At 57.0% G+C, this 14,040-nt stretch overlaps 1 protein-coding gene across 2 annotated transcripts in view; it reads right to left on the minus strand.

Annotated features, from left to right (window-relative positions):
• rabac1 (Rab acceptor 1 (prenylated)) overlaps positions 1-12,103 on the minus strand; it is a 16,671-nt gene extending 4,568 nt beyond the window's left edge. For both annotated transcript variants that reach the window (XM_068018773.1, XM_068018772.1), the window contains exon 1: positions 12,013-12,103. The gene's annotated coding sequence lies outside the window, so the exon portion shown is untranslated. The remainder of the gene's footprint in view (positions 1-12,012) is intronic.
• Between the last annotated feature and the right edge of the window lie 1,937 nt (positions 12,104-14,040).

Here is a 14,040-nt window from a genome sequence, read left to right on the forward strand (position 1 = left end):
ACGTCCCATACTGAGCGTACAGATACCCAGACACTGACGTCCCACACTGAGCGTACAGATACCCAGACACTGACGTCCCATACTGAGCGTACAGATACCCAGACACTGACGTCCCACACCGCGTACAGATACCCAGACAGTGACGTCCCACACTGAGCGTACAGATACCCAGACACTGACGTCCCATACTGAGCGTACAGATACCCAGACACTGACGTCCCACACCGCGTACAGATACCCAGACAGTGACGTCCCACACCGCGTACAGATACCCAGACACTGACGTCCCATACTGAGCGTACAGATACCCAGACACTGACGTCCCACACTGAGCGTACAGATACCCCGACACTGACGTCCCATACTGAGCGTACAGATACCCAGACACTGACGTCCCATACTGAGCGTACAGATACCCAGACAGTGACGTCCCACACTGAGCGTACAGATACCCAGACACTGACGTCCCACACCGCGTACAGATACCCAGACACTGACGTCCCATACTGAGCGAACAGATACCCAGACACTGACGTCCCACACCGCGTACAGATACCCAGACACTGACGTCCCACACTGAGCGTACAGATACCCCGACACTGACGTCCCACACTGAGCTTACAGATACCCAGACACTGACGTCCCACACCGCGTACAGATACCCAGACAGTGACGTCCCACACTGAGCGTACAGATACCCAGACAGTGACGTCCCACACTGAGCGTACAGATACCCAGACACTGACGTCCCACACCGCGTACAGATACCCAGACACTGACGTCCCACACTGAGCGTACAGATACCCAGACACTGACGTCCCATACTGAGCGTACAGATACCCAGACACTGACGTCCCACACCGCGTACAGATACCCAGACACTGACGTCCCACACCGCGTACAGATACCCAGACACTGACGTCCCACACTGAGCGTACAGATACCCAGACACTGACGTCCCATACTGAGCGTACAGATACCCAGACACTGACGTCCCATACTGAGCGTACAGATACCCAGACACTGACGTCCCATACTGAGCGTACAGATACCCAGACACTGACGTCCCACACTGAGCGTACAGATACCCAGACACTGACGTCCCATACTGAGCGTACAGATACCCAGACAGTGACGTCCCACACCGCGTACAGATACCCAGACACTGACGTCCCACACTGAGCGTACAGATACCCAGACAGTGACGTCCCACACTGAGCGTACAGATACCCAGACAGTGACGTCCCACACCGCGTACAGATACCCAGACAGTGACGTCCCACACTGAGCGTACAGATACCCAGACAGTGACGTCCGATACTGAGCATACAGATACCCAGACACTGACATCCCATACTGAGCGTACAGATACCCAGACACTGACGTCCCATACTGAGCGTACAGATACCCAGACACTGACGTCCCACACTGAGCGTACAGATACCCAGACACTGACGTCCCATACTGAGCGTACAGATACCCAGACAGTGACGTCCCACACCGCGTACAGATACCCAGACACTGACGTCCCATACTGAGCGTACAGATACCCAGACACTGACGTCCCACACCGCGTACAGATACCCAGACACTGACATCCCACACTGAGCGTACAGATACCCAGACAGTGACGTCCCACACCGCGTACAGATACCCAGACACTGACATCCCATACTGAGCGTACAGATACCCAGACACTGACGTCCCACACTGAGCGTACAGATACCCAGACACTGACGTCCCATACTGAGCGTACAGATACCCAGACACTGACGTCCCATACTGAGCGTACAGATACCCAGACAGTGACGTCCCACACCGCGTACAGATACCCAGACACTGACGTCCCATACTGAGCGTACAGATACCCAGACACTGACGTCCCATACTGAGCGTACAGATACCCAGACACTGACGTCCCACACTGAGCGTACAGATACCCCGACACTGACGTCCCATACTGAGCGAACAGATACCCAGACAGTGACGTCCCACACCGCGTACAGATACCCAGACACTGACGTCCCATACTGAGCGTACAGATACCCAGACACTGACGTCCCACACTGAGCGTACAGATACCCCGACACTGACGTCCCATACTGAGCGAACAGATACCCAGACAGTGACGTCCCACACCGCGTACAGATACCCAGACTCTGACGTCCCACACTGAGCGTACAGATACCCAGACTCTGACGTCCCACACTGAGCGTACAGATACCCAGACACTGACGTCCCACACCGCGTACAGATACCCAGACACTGACGTCCCACACTGAGCGTACAGATACCCAGACACTGACGTCCCATACTGAGCGTACAGATACCCCGACACTGACGTCCCACACCGCGTACAGATACCCAGACAGTGACGTCCCACACTGAGCGTACAGATACCCAGACACTGACGTCCCACACTGAGCGTACAGATACCCAGACACTGACGTCCCACACTGAGCGTACAGATACCCAGACACTGACGTCCCACACTGAGCATACAGATACCCAGACACTGACGTCCCATACTGAGCGTACAGATACCCCGACACTGACGTCCCATACTGAGCGGACAGATACCTCGACACTGACGTCCCACACCGCGCGTACAGATACCCCGACAGTGACGTCCCACACTGAGCGTACAGATACCCAGACACTGACGTCCCACACTGAGCATACAGATACCCAGACACTGACGTCCCATACTGAGCGTACAGATACCCAGACACTGACGTCCCATACTGAGCATACAGATACCCAGACACTGACGTCCCACACTGAGCGGACAGATACCCCGACACTGACGTCCCACACTGAGCGTACAGATACCCAGACACTGACGTCCCATACTGAGCGTACAGATACCCCGACACTGACGTCCCATACTGAGCGTACAGATACCCAGACACTGACGTCCCACACCGCGTACAGATACCCAGACACTGACGTCCCACACCGCGTACAGATACCCCGACACTGACGTCCCACACTGAGCGTACAGATACCCAGACACTGACGTCCCATACTGAGCGTACAGATACCCAGACACTGACGTCCCACACTGAGCGTACAGATACCCAGACACTGACGTCCCACACTGAGCGTACAGATACCCAGACACTGACGTCCCACACTGAGCGTACAGATACCCAGACACTGACGTCCCATACTGAGCGTACAGATACCCAGACACTGACGTCCCATACTGAGCGAACAGATACCCAGACACTGACGTCCCACACTGAGCGTACAGATACCTCGACACTGACGTCCCACACTGAGCGTACAGATACCCAGACACTGACATCCCACACCGCGCGTACAGATACCCAGACAGTGACGTCCCACACTGAGCGTACAGATACCTCGACACTGACGTCCCACACTGAGCGTACAGATACCCCGACACTGACGTCCCACACTGAGCGTACAGATACCCCGACACTGACGTCCCACACTGAGCGTACAGATACCCCGACACTGACGTCCCACACTGAGCGTACAGATACCCCGACACTGACGTCCCACACCGCGTACAGATACCCAGACACTGACGTCCCACACCGCGTACAGATACCCAGACACTGACGTCCCACACTGAGCGTACAGATACCCAGACACTGACGTCCCACACCGCGTACAGATACCCAGACACTGACGTCCCACACTGAGCGTACAGATACCCAGACACTGACGTCCCACACCGCGTACAGATACCCAGACACTGACGTCCCACACTGAGCGTACAGATACCCAGACACTGACGTCCCACACCGCGTACAGATACCCAGACACTGACGTCCCACACTGAGCGTACAGATACCCAGACACTGACGTCCCACACTGAGCGTACAGATACCCAGACACTGACGTCCCACACTGAGCGTACAGATACCCAGACACTGACGTCCCACACTGAGCGTACAGATACCCCGACACTGACGTCCCATACTGAGCGAACAGATACCCAGACAGTGACGTCCCACACCGCGTACAGATACCCAGACACTGACGTCCCATACTGAGCGTACAGATACCCAGACACTGACGTCCCACACTGAGCGTACAGATACCCCGACACTGACGTCCCATACTGAGCGAACAGATACCCAGACAGTGACGTCCCACACCGCGTACAGATACCCAGACTCTGACGTCCCACACTGAGCGTACAGATACCCAGACTCTGACGTCCCACACTGAGCGTACAGATACCCAGACACTGACGTCCCACACCGCGTACAGATACCCAGACACTGACGTCCCACACTGAGCGTACAGATACCCAGACACTGACGTCCCATACTGAGCGTACAGATACCCCGACACTGACGTCCCACACCGCGTACAGATACCCAGACAGTGACGTCCCACACTGAGCGTACAGATACCCAGACACTGACGTCCCACACTGAGCGTACAGATACCCAGACACTGACGTCCCACACTGAGCGTACAGATACCCAGACACTGACGTCCCACACTGAGCATACAGATACCCAGACACTGACGTCCCATACTGAGCGTACAGATACCCCGACACTGACGTCCCATACTGAGCGGACAGATACCTCGACACTGACGTCCCACACCGCGCGTACAGATACCCCGACAGTGACGTCCCACACTGAGCGTACAGATACCCAGACACTGACGTCCCACACTGAGCATACAGATACCCAGACACTGACGTCCCATACTGAGCGTACAGATACCCAGACACTGACGTCCCATACTGAGCATACAGATACCCAGACACTGACGTCCCACACTGAGCGGACAGATACCCCGACACTGACGTCCCACACTGAGCGTACAGATACCCAGACACTGACGTCCCATACTGAGCGTACAGATACCCCGACACTGACGTCCCATACTGAGCGTACAGATACCCAGACACTGACGTCCCACACCGCGTACAGATACCCAGACACTGACGTCCCACACCGCGTACAGATACCCCGACACTGACGTCCCACACTGAGCGTACAGATACCCAGACACTGACGTCCCATACTGAGCGTACAGATACCCAGACACTGACGTCCCACACTGAGCGTACAGATACCCAGACACTGACGTCCCACACTGAGCGTACAGATACCCAGACACTGACGTCCCACACTGAGCGTACAGATACCCAGACACTGACGTCCCATACTGAGCGTACAGATACCCAGACACTGACGTCCCATACTGAGCGAACAGATACCCAGACACTGACGTCCCACACTGAGCGTACAGATACCTCGACACTGACGTCCCACACTGAGCGTACAGATACCCAGACACTGACATCCCACACCGCGCGTACAGATACCCAGACAGTGACGTCCCACACTGAGCGTACAGATACCTCGACACTGACGTCCCACACTGAGCGTACAGATACCCCGACACTGACGTCCCACACTGAGCGTACAGATACCCCGACACTGACGTCCCACACTGAGCGTACAGATACCCCGACACTGACGTCCCACACTGAGCGTACAGATACCCCGACACTGACGTCCCACACCGCGTACAGATACCCAGACACTGACGTCCCACACCGCGTACAGATACCCAGACACTGACGTCCCACACTGAGCGTACAGATACCCAGACACTGACGTCCCACACCGCGTACAGATACCCAGACACTGACGTCCCACACTGAGCGTACAGATACCCAGACACTGACGTCCCACACCGCGTACAGATACCCAGACACTGACGTCCCACACTGAGCGTACAGATACCCAGACACTGACGTCCCACACCGCGTACAGATACCCAGACACTGACGTCCCACACTGAGCGTACAGATACCCAGACACTGACGTCCCACACTGAGCGTACAGATACCCAGACACTGACGTCCCACACTGAGCGTACAGATACCCAGACACTGACGTCCCACACTGAACGTACAGATACCCAGACACTGACGTCCCACACTGAGCGTACAGATACCCCGACACTGACGTCCCACACCGCGTACAGATACCCAGACACTGACGTCCCACACCGCGTACAGATACCCAGACACTGACGTCCCACACCGCGTACAGATACCCAGACACTGACGTCCCACACCGCGCACAGATACCCAGACACTGACGTCCCACACTGAGCGTACAGATACCCAGACACTGACGTCCCACACTGAGCGTACAGATACCCAGACACTGACGTCCCACACTGAGCGTACAGATACCCAGACACTGACGTCCCATACTGAGCGTACAGATACCCAAACACTGACGTCCCACACTGAGCGTACAGATACCCAGACACTGACGTCCCACACTGAGCGTACAGATACCCAGACACTGACGTCCCACACTGAGCGTACAGATACCCAGACACTGACGTCCCACACTGAGCGTACAGATACCCAGACACTGACGTCCCACACTGAGCGTACAGATACCCAGACACTGACGTCCCACACTGAGCGTACAGATACCCAGACACTGACGTCCCACACCGCATACAGATACCCAGACACTGACGTCCCACACTGAGCGTACAGATACCCAGACACCGACGTCCCACACCGCGTACAGATACCCAGACACCGACGTCCCACACCGCGTACAGATACCCAGACACTGACGTCCCACACTGAGCGTACAGATACCCAGACACTGACGTCCCACACCGCGCGTACAGATACCCCGACACTGACGTCCCACACTGAGCGTACAGATACCCAGACACCGACGTCCCACACCGCGTACAGATACCCAGACACTGACGTCCCACACCGCGTACAGATACCCAGACACTGACGTCCCACACTGAGCGTACAGATACCCAGACACTGACGTCCCACACTGAGTGTACAGATACCCCGACACTGACGTCCCATACTGAGCGTACAGATACCCAGACACTGATGTCCCACACTGAGCGGACAGATACCCAGACACTGACGTCCCACACTGAGCGTACAGATACCCCGACACTGATGTCCCACACTGAGCGGACAGATACCCAGACACTGACGTCCCACACTGAGCGTACAGATACCCCGACACTGACGTCCCACACTGAGCGTACAGATACCCAGACACTGACGTCCCACACTGAGCGTACAGATACCTCGACACTGACGTCCCACACTGAGCGTACAGATACCCAGACACTGACGTCCCACACCGCGTACAGATACCCAGACACTGACGTCCCATACTGAGCGTACAGATACCCCGACACTGACGTCCCACACCGCGTACAGATACCCAGACACTGACGTCCCACACTGAGCGTACAGATACCCCGACACTGACGTCCCACACTGAGCGTACAGATACCCAGACACTGACGTCCCACACCGCGTACAGATACCCAGACACTGACGTCCCACACTGAGCGTACAGATACCCAGACACTGACGTCCCACACCGCGTACAGATACCCAGACACTGACGTCCCATACTGAGCGTACAGATACCCAGACACTGACGTCCCATACTGAGCATACAGATACCCAGACACTGACGTCCCACACCGCGTACAGATACCCAGACACTGACGTCCCACACCGCGTACAGATACCCAGACACTGACGTCCCACACCGCGCGTACAGATACCCAGACAGTGACGTCCCACACTGAGCGTACAGATACCCAGACACTGACGTCCCATACTGAGCATACAGATACCCAGACACTGACGTCCCACACCGCGTACAGATACCCAGACACTGACGTCCCACACCGCGTACAGATACCCAGACACTGACGTCCCACACCGCGCGTACAGATACCCAGACAGTGACGTCCCACACTGAGCATACAGATACCCAGACACTGACGTCCCACACCGCGTACAGATACCCAGACACTGACGTCCCATACTGAGCGTACAGATACCTCGACACTGACGTCCCACACCGCGTACAGATACCCAGACACTGACGTCCCACACTGAGCGTACAGATACCCCGACACTGACGTCCCACACTGAGCGTACAGATACCCCGACACTGACGTCCCATACTGAGCGTACAGATACCCCGACACTGATGTCCCACACTGAGCGTACAGATACCCAGACACTGACGTCCCACACTGACGTACAGATACCCCGACACTGACGTCCCATACTGAGCGGACAGATACCTCGACACTGACGTCCCACACTGAGCGTACAGATACCTCGACACTGACGTCCCACACTGAGCGTACAGATACCCCGACACTGACGTCCCACACTGAGCGTACAGATACCTCGACACTGACGTCCCACACTGAGCGTACAGATACCCCGACACTGACGTCCCACACCGCGCGTACAGATACCCCGACACTGACGTCCCACACTGAGCGGACAGATACCCAGACACTGACGTCCCACACCGCGTACAGATACCCAGACACTGACGTCCCATACTGAGCGTACAGATACCTCGACACTGACGTCCCACACTGAGCGTACAGATACCCAGACACTGACGTCCCACACTGAGCGTACAGATACCCAGACACTGACGTCCCACACTGAGTGTACAGATACCCAGACACTGACGTCCCACACTGAGCGTACAGATACCCCGACACTGACGTCCCACACCGCGTACAGATACCCAGACACTGACGTCCCACACTGAGCGTACAGATACCCCGACACTGACGTCCCACACTGAGCGTACAGATACCTCGACACTGACGTCCCACACTGAGCGTACAGATACCCCGACACTGACGTCCCACACCGAGCGTACAGATACCCAGACACTGACGTCCCATACTGAGCGTACAGATACCCAGACACTGACGTCCCACACCGCGTACAGATACCCAGACACTGACGTCCCACACTGAGCGTACAGATACCCAGACACTGACGTCCCACACCGCGTACAGATACCCAGACACTGACGTCCCACACTGAGCGTACAGATACCCAGACACTGACGTCCCACACTGAGCGTACAGATACCCAGACACTGACGTCCCACACTGAGCGTACAGATACCCCGACACTGACGTCCCACACTGAGCGTACAGATACCCAGACACTGACGTCCCACACTGAGCGTACAGATACCCAGACACTGACGTCCCACACCGCGTACAGATACCCAGACACTGACGTCCCACACCGCGTACAGATACCCCGACACTGACGTCCCACACTGAGCGTACAGATACCCAGACACTGACGTCCCACACTGAGCGTACAGATACCCAGACACTGACGTCCCACACTGAGCGTACAGATACCCCGACACTGACGTCCCACACTGAGCGTACAGATACCCAGACACTGACGTCCCACACTGAGCGGACAGATCCCCAGACACTGACGTCCCACACTGAGCGTACAGATACCCAGACTCTGACGTCCCACACCGAGCGTACAGATACCCAGACACTGACGTCCCATACTGAGCGTACAGATACCCAGACACTGACGTCCCACACCGCGTACAGATACCCAGACACTGACGTCCCACACCGCGTACAGATACCCCGACACTGACGTCCCACACTGAGCGTACAGATACCCAGACACTGACGTCCCACACTGAGCGTACAGATACCCAGACACTGACGTCCCACACCGCGTACAGATACCCAGACACTGACGTCCCATACTGAGCGTACAGATACCCCGACACTGACGTCCCACACTGAGCGTACAGATACCTCGACACTGACGTCCCACACTGAGCGTACAGATACCCCGACACTGACGTCCCATACTGAGCGTACAGATACCCCGACACTGACGTCCCATACTGAGCGTACAGATACCCCGACACTGACGTCCCATACTGAGCGGACAGATACCTCGACACTGACGTCCCACACCGCGCGTACAGATACCCCGACACTGACGTCCCATACTGAGCGTACAGATACCCAGACACCGACGTCCCACACTGAGCGTACAGATACCCAGACACTGACGTCCCACACCGCGCGTACAGATACCCAGACACTGACGTCCCATACTGAGCGTACAGATACCCAGACACTGACGTCCCACACTGAGCGTACAGATACCCAGACACTGACGTCCCACACTGAGCGTACAGATACCCCGACACTGACGTCCCACACTGAGCGTACAGATACCCCGACACTGACGTCCCACACTGAGCGTACAGATACCCCGACACTGACGTCCCACACTGAGCGTACAGATACCCCGACACCGACGTCCCACACTGAGCGTACAGATACCCCGACACTGACGTCCCACACTGAGCGTACAGATACCCAGACACTGACGTCCCACACTGAGCGTACAGATACCCAGACACTGACGTCCCACACCGCGTACAGATACCCAGACACTGACGTCCCACACTGAGTGTACAGATACCCAGACACTGACGTCCCACACCGCGTACAGATACCCAGACACTGACGTCCCACACCGCGTACAGATACCCAGACACTGACGTCCCATACTGAGCGTACAGATACCCAGACACTGACGTCCCATACTGAGCGTACAGATACCCCGACACTGACGTCCCACACTGAGCGTACAGATACCTCGACACTGACGTCCCACACTGAGCGTACAGATACCCAGACACTGACGTCCCACACCGCGTACAGATACCCAGACACTGACGTCCCACACTGAGCGTACAGATACCCAGACACTGACGTCCCACACCGCGTACAGATACCCAGACACTGACGTCCCATACTGAGCATACAGATACCCAGACAGTGACGTCCCACACCGCGTACAGATACCCAGACAGTGACGTCCCATACTGAGCGTACAGATACCCCGACACCGACGTCCCACACCGCGTACAGATACCCAGACACTGACGTCCCATACTGAGCGTACAGATACCCCGACACTGACGTCCCATACTGAGCGTACAGATACCCCGACACTGACGTCCCATACTGAGCGTACAGATACCCCGACACTGACGTCCCACACTGAGCGTACAGATACCCAGACACTGACGTCCCACACGGAGCGTACAGATACCCAGACACTGACGTCCCACACTGAGCGTACAGATACCCAGACACTGACGTCCCATACTGAGCGTACAGATACCCAGACACTGACGTCCCATACTGAGCGTACAGATACCCAGACACTGACGTCCCACACTGAGCGTACAGATACCCAGACACTGACGTCCCACACTGAGCGTACAGATACCCAGACACTGACGTCCCACACTGAGCGTACAGATACCCAGACACTGACGTCCCATACTGAGCGTACAGATACCCAGACACTGACGTCCCATACTGAGCGTACAGATACCCAGACACTGACGTCCCACACTGAGCGTACAGATACCCAGACACTGACATCCCACACCGCGCGGGGGGGGGGGGAGAGGGGGGGGAGGGAGAGGGGGGGGGGGGAGGGAGAGGGGGGTGGAGGGAGAGGGGGGGGGGGAGGGAGAGGGGGGGGAGGGGGGGACAGAGGTTGGGGGTGAGAGGGGGAGTCAGAGGTTGGGGGTGAGAGGGGGGGGTCAGAGGTTGGGGAGGGAGAGGGGGGGTCAGAGGTTGGGGGAGAGGGGGGGTCAGAGGTTGGGGGAGAGGGGGGGTCAGAGGTTGGGGGTGAGAGGGGGAGTCAGAGGTTGGGGGTGAGAGGGGGGGGTCAGAGGTTGGGGAGGGAGAGGGGGGGTCAGAGGTTGGGGAGGGAGAGGGGGGGTCAGAGGTTGGGGGAGAGGGGGGGTCAGAGGTTGGGGGTGAGAGGGGGACTCAGAGGTTGGGTTTGAGAGGGGGAGTCAGAGGTTGGGGGAGGGGTGGTCAGAGGTTGGGGGAGAGTGGGGGGTCAGAGGTTGGGGGAGAGTGGGGGGTCAGAGGTTGGGGGGGGAGAGGGGGGTCAGAGGTTGGGGGAGAGGGGGGTCAGAGGTTGGGGGGGAGAGGGGGGTCAGAGGTTGGGGGAGAGGGGGGGGTCAGAAGTTGGGACTGGGGGTCAGGGGTGAAGCTTAAGGTCAGAGGTTACGGTTCTGACCCACGCATCTCCCGGTTTTAACGAATATTTTCCCGGCTTCACCTTTTTTTTACCTGCTTTGCCGGCGGTTCCAGTGTCCAGTTGGCACGGGAAATGATGTCAGAAACGGTGGGTCGTCGGTTGCTCCATGGTTTGTGAAGATTGTATTTCCTCTTCGGGTGTTGTCCAATCAGAGGCTAGTTGCTGGGCGGGCTCCTCTAAGACTGGCCAATCAGCCGCCGGCTCAGCGAGCTGTGCACCAGTCAGTGGCCTGTTGCTGGGAGATGGTTGTTTCCGTTTGCTAGGCAACGAGGCTCTGTGTACCAATCAGTGGTCCGGATTCAGGTGACCGCTTCAGCCTTTGTCCAATCACCTGTCCCCAAACCCGCCGTCGCAGTGGGCCAATGCGCTGAGGCGAAACAGGGGAGTGGGCCAATCGGCTGAGGTTTAACTTAAGATACGGACAGGGAGGGCCAATCCGCTGAAGCTTTATAGAAGGCACGCAAACAGTAGACCAATCGGCTGAGGTTTAACAGAAGACACGGACTGAGCGGACCATTCTGCTGAGGCTTTACAGAAGACACGCACACAGTCGACCAATCCACTGAGGTTTAACTCAAGACACGGAGAGGGCGGGCCAATCGGCTGAGGTTTAACCGAAGACACGGACAGGACGTGCCAATCGGCTGAGGCTTTACAGAAGAGACGGACACAGCGGGCCAATCGGCTGATGTTTAACAGAAGAATGGGACAGAGCCGGCCAATCTGCTGAGGCTTTACAGAAGACACGCAGAATGTGGACCAATCCACTGAGCTTTAACAGAAGAGAGGGACAGAGTGGACCAATTGGCTGATGCTTAACAGATGAGAGGGACAGAGTGGACCAATCGGCAGAGGGTTTACAGATTAAAATGTAATTAATTTCGAGTCAAATGGTTCCAATTCATTTTACTGAAATTCTGAGTTTGGATTTCTCTTTCTCTGTCTCTCTATTTAAACATTTAATAGTTAAAAACACACTCAGTGATTTGTTGTTTTAAATGGATTTAAAATGGATATTTCAAAGTTCATTTCAATAAATATTATATTTGAGATAGAGGGAAAATAAAACAGAGACAGGCAGACTGAGAAACACGGGGGCGACTGAGATAGGAACATGGACACAGAGGAAGGGAGAGGGACTGGGAGACAGGGAGGGAGGGAGGGGGACGGGGAGACAGGGAGGGAGGGAGGGGGACGGGGAGACACAGAGGGAGGGAGGGAGGGGGACGGGCAGACACAGAGGGAGGGAGAGGGTCTGGGAGACACGGAGGGAGGGGGACGGGGAGACACAGAGGGAGGGAGAGGGTCTGGGAGACAGCGAGGGAGGGAGGGGGACGGGGAGACAGGGAGGGAGGGAGGGGGACGGGGAGACAGAGGGAGGGAGAGGGTCTGGGAGACACGGAGGGAGGGGGACGGGGAGACACAGAGGGAGGGAGAGGGTCTGGGAGACAGGGAGGGAGGGAGAGGGTCTGGGAGACACGGAGGGAGGGGGACGGGGAGACACAGAGGGAGGGAGAGGGTCTGGGAGACACGGAGGGAGGGGGACGGGGAGACACAGGGAGGGAGAGGGTCTGGGAGACAGGGAGGGAGGGAGAGGGTCTGGGAGACACGGAGGGAGGGGGACGGGGAGACACAGAGGGAGGGAGAGGGTCTGGGAGACAGGGAGGGAGGGAGAGGGTCTGGGAGACACGGAGGGACGGGGAGACACAGAGGGAGGGAGAGGGTCTGGGAGACACAGAGGGAGAGGGACTGGGAGACACAGAGGGAGGGAGAGGGTCTGGGAGACAGGGAGGGAAGGAGGGGGACGGGGAGACACAGAGGGAGGGAGAGGGACTGGGAGACACAGAGGGAGAGGGACTGGGAGACACAGAGGGAGAGGGACTGGGAGACACAGAGGGAGGGATTGGGAGACACAGAGGGAGAGGGACTGGGAGACACAGAGGGAGGGAGAGGGTCTGGGAGACAGGGAGGGAAGGAGGGGGACGGGGAGACACAGAGGGAGGGAGAGGGACTGGGAGACACAGAGGGAGAGGGACTGGGAGACACAGAGGGAGGGATTG

This window comes from Heterodontus francisci, chromosome 39, assembly GCF_036365525.1.
Source record: "Heterodontus francisci isolate sHetFra1 chromosome 39, sHetFra1.hap1, whole genome shotgun sequence".
In the NCBI taxonomy this organism is placed as follows: Eukaryota; Metazoa; Chordata; class Chondrichthyes; order Heterodontiformes; family Heterodontidae; genus Heterodontus; species Heterodontus francisci.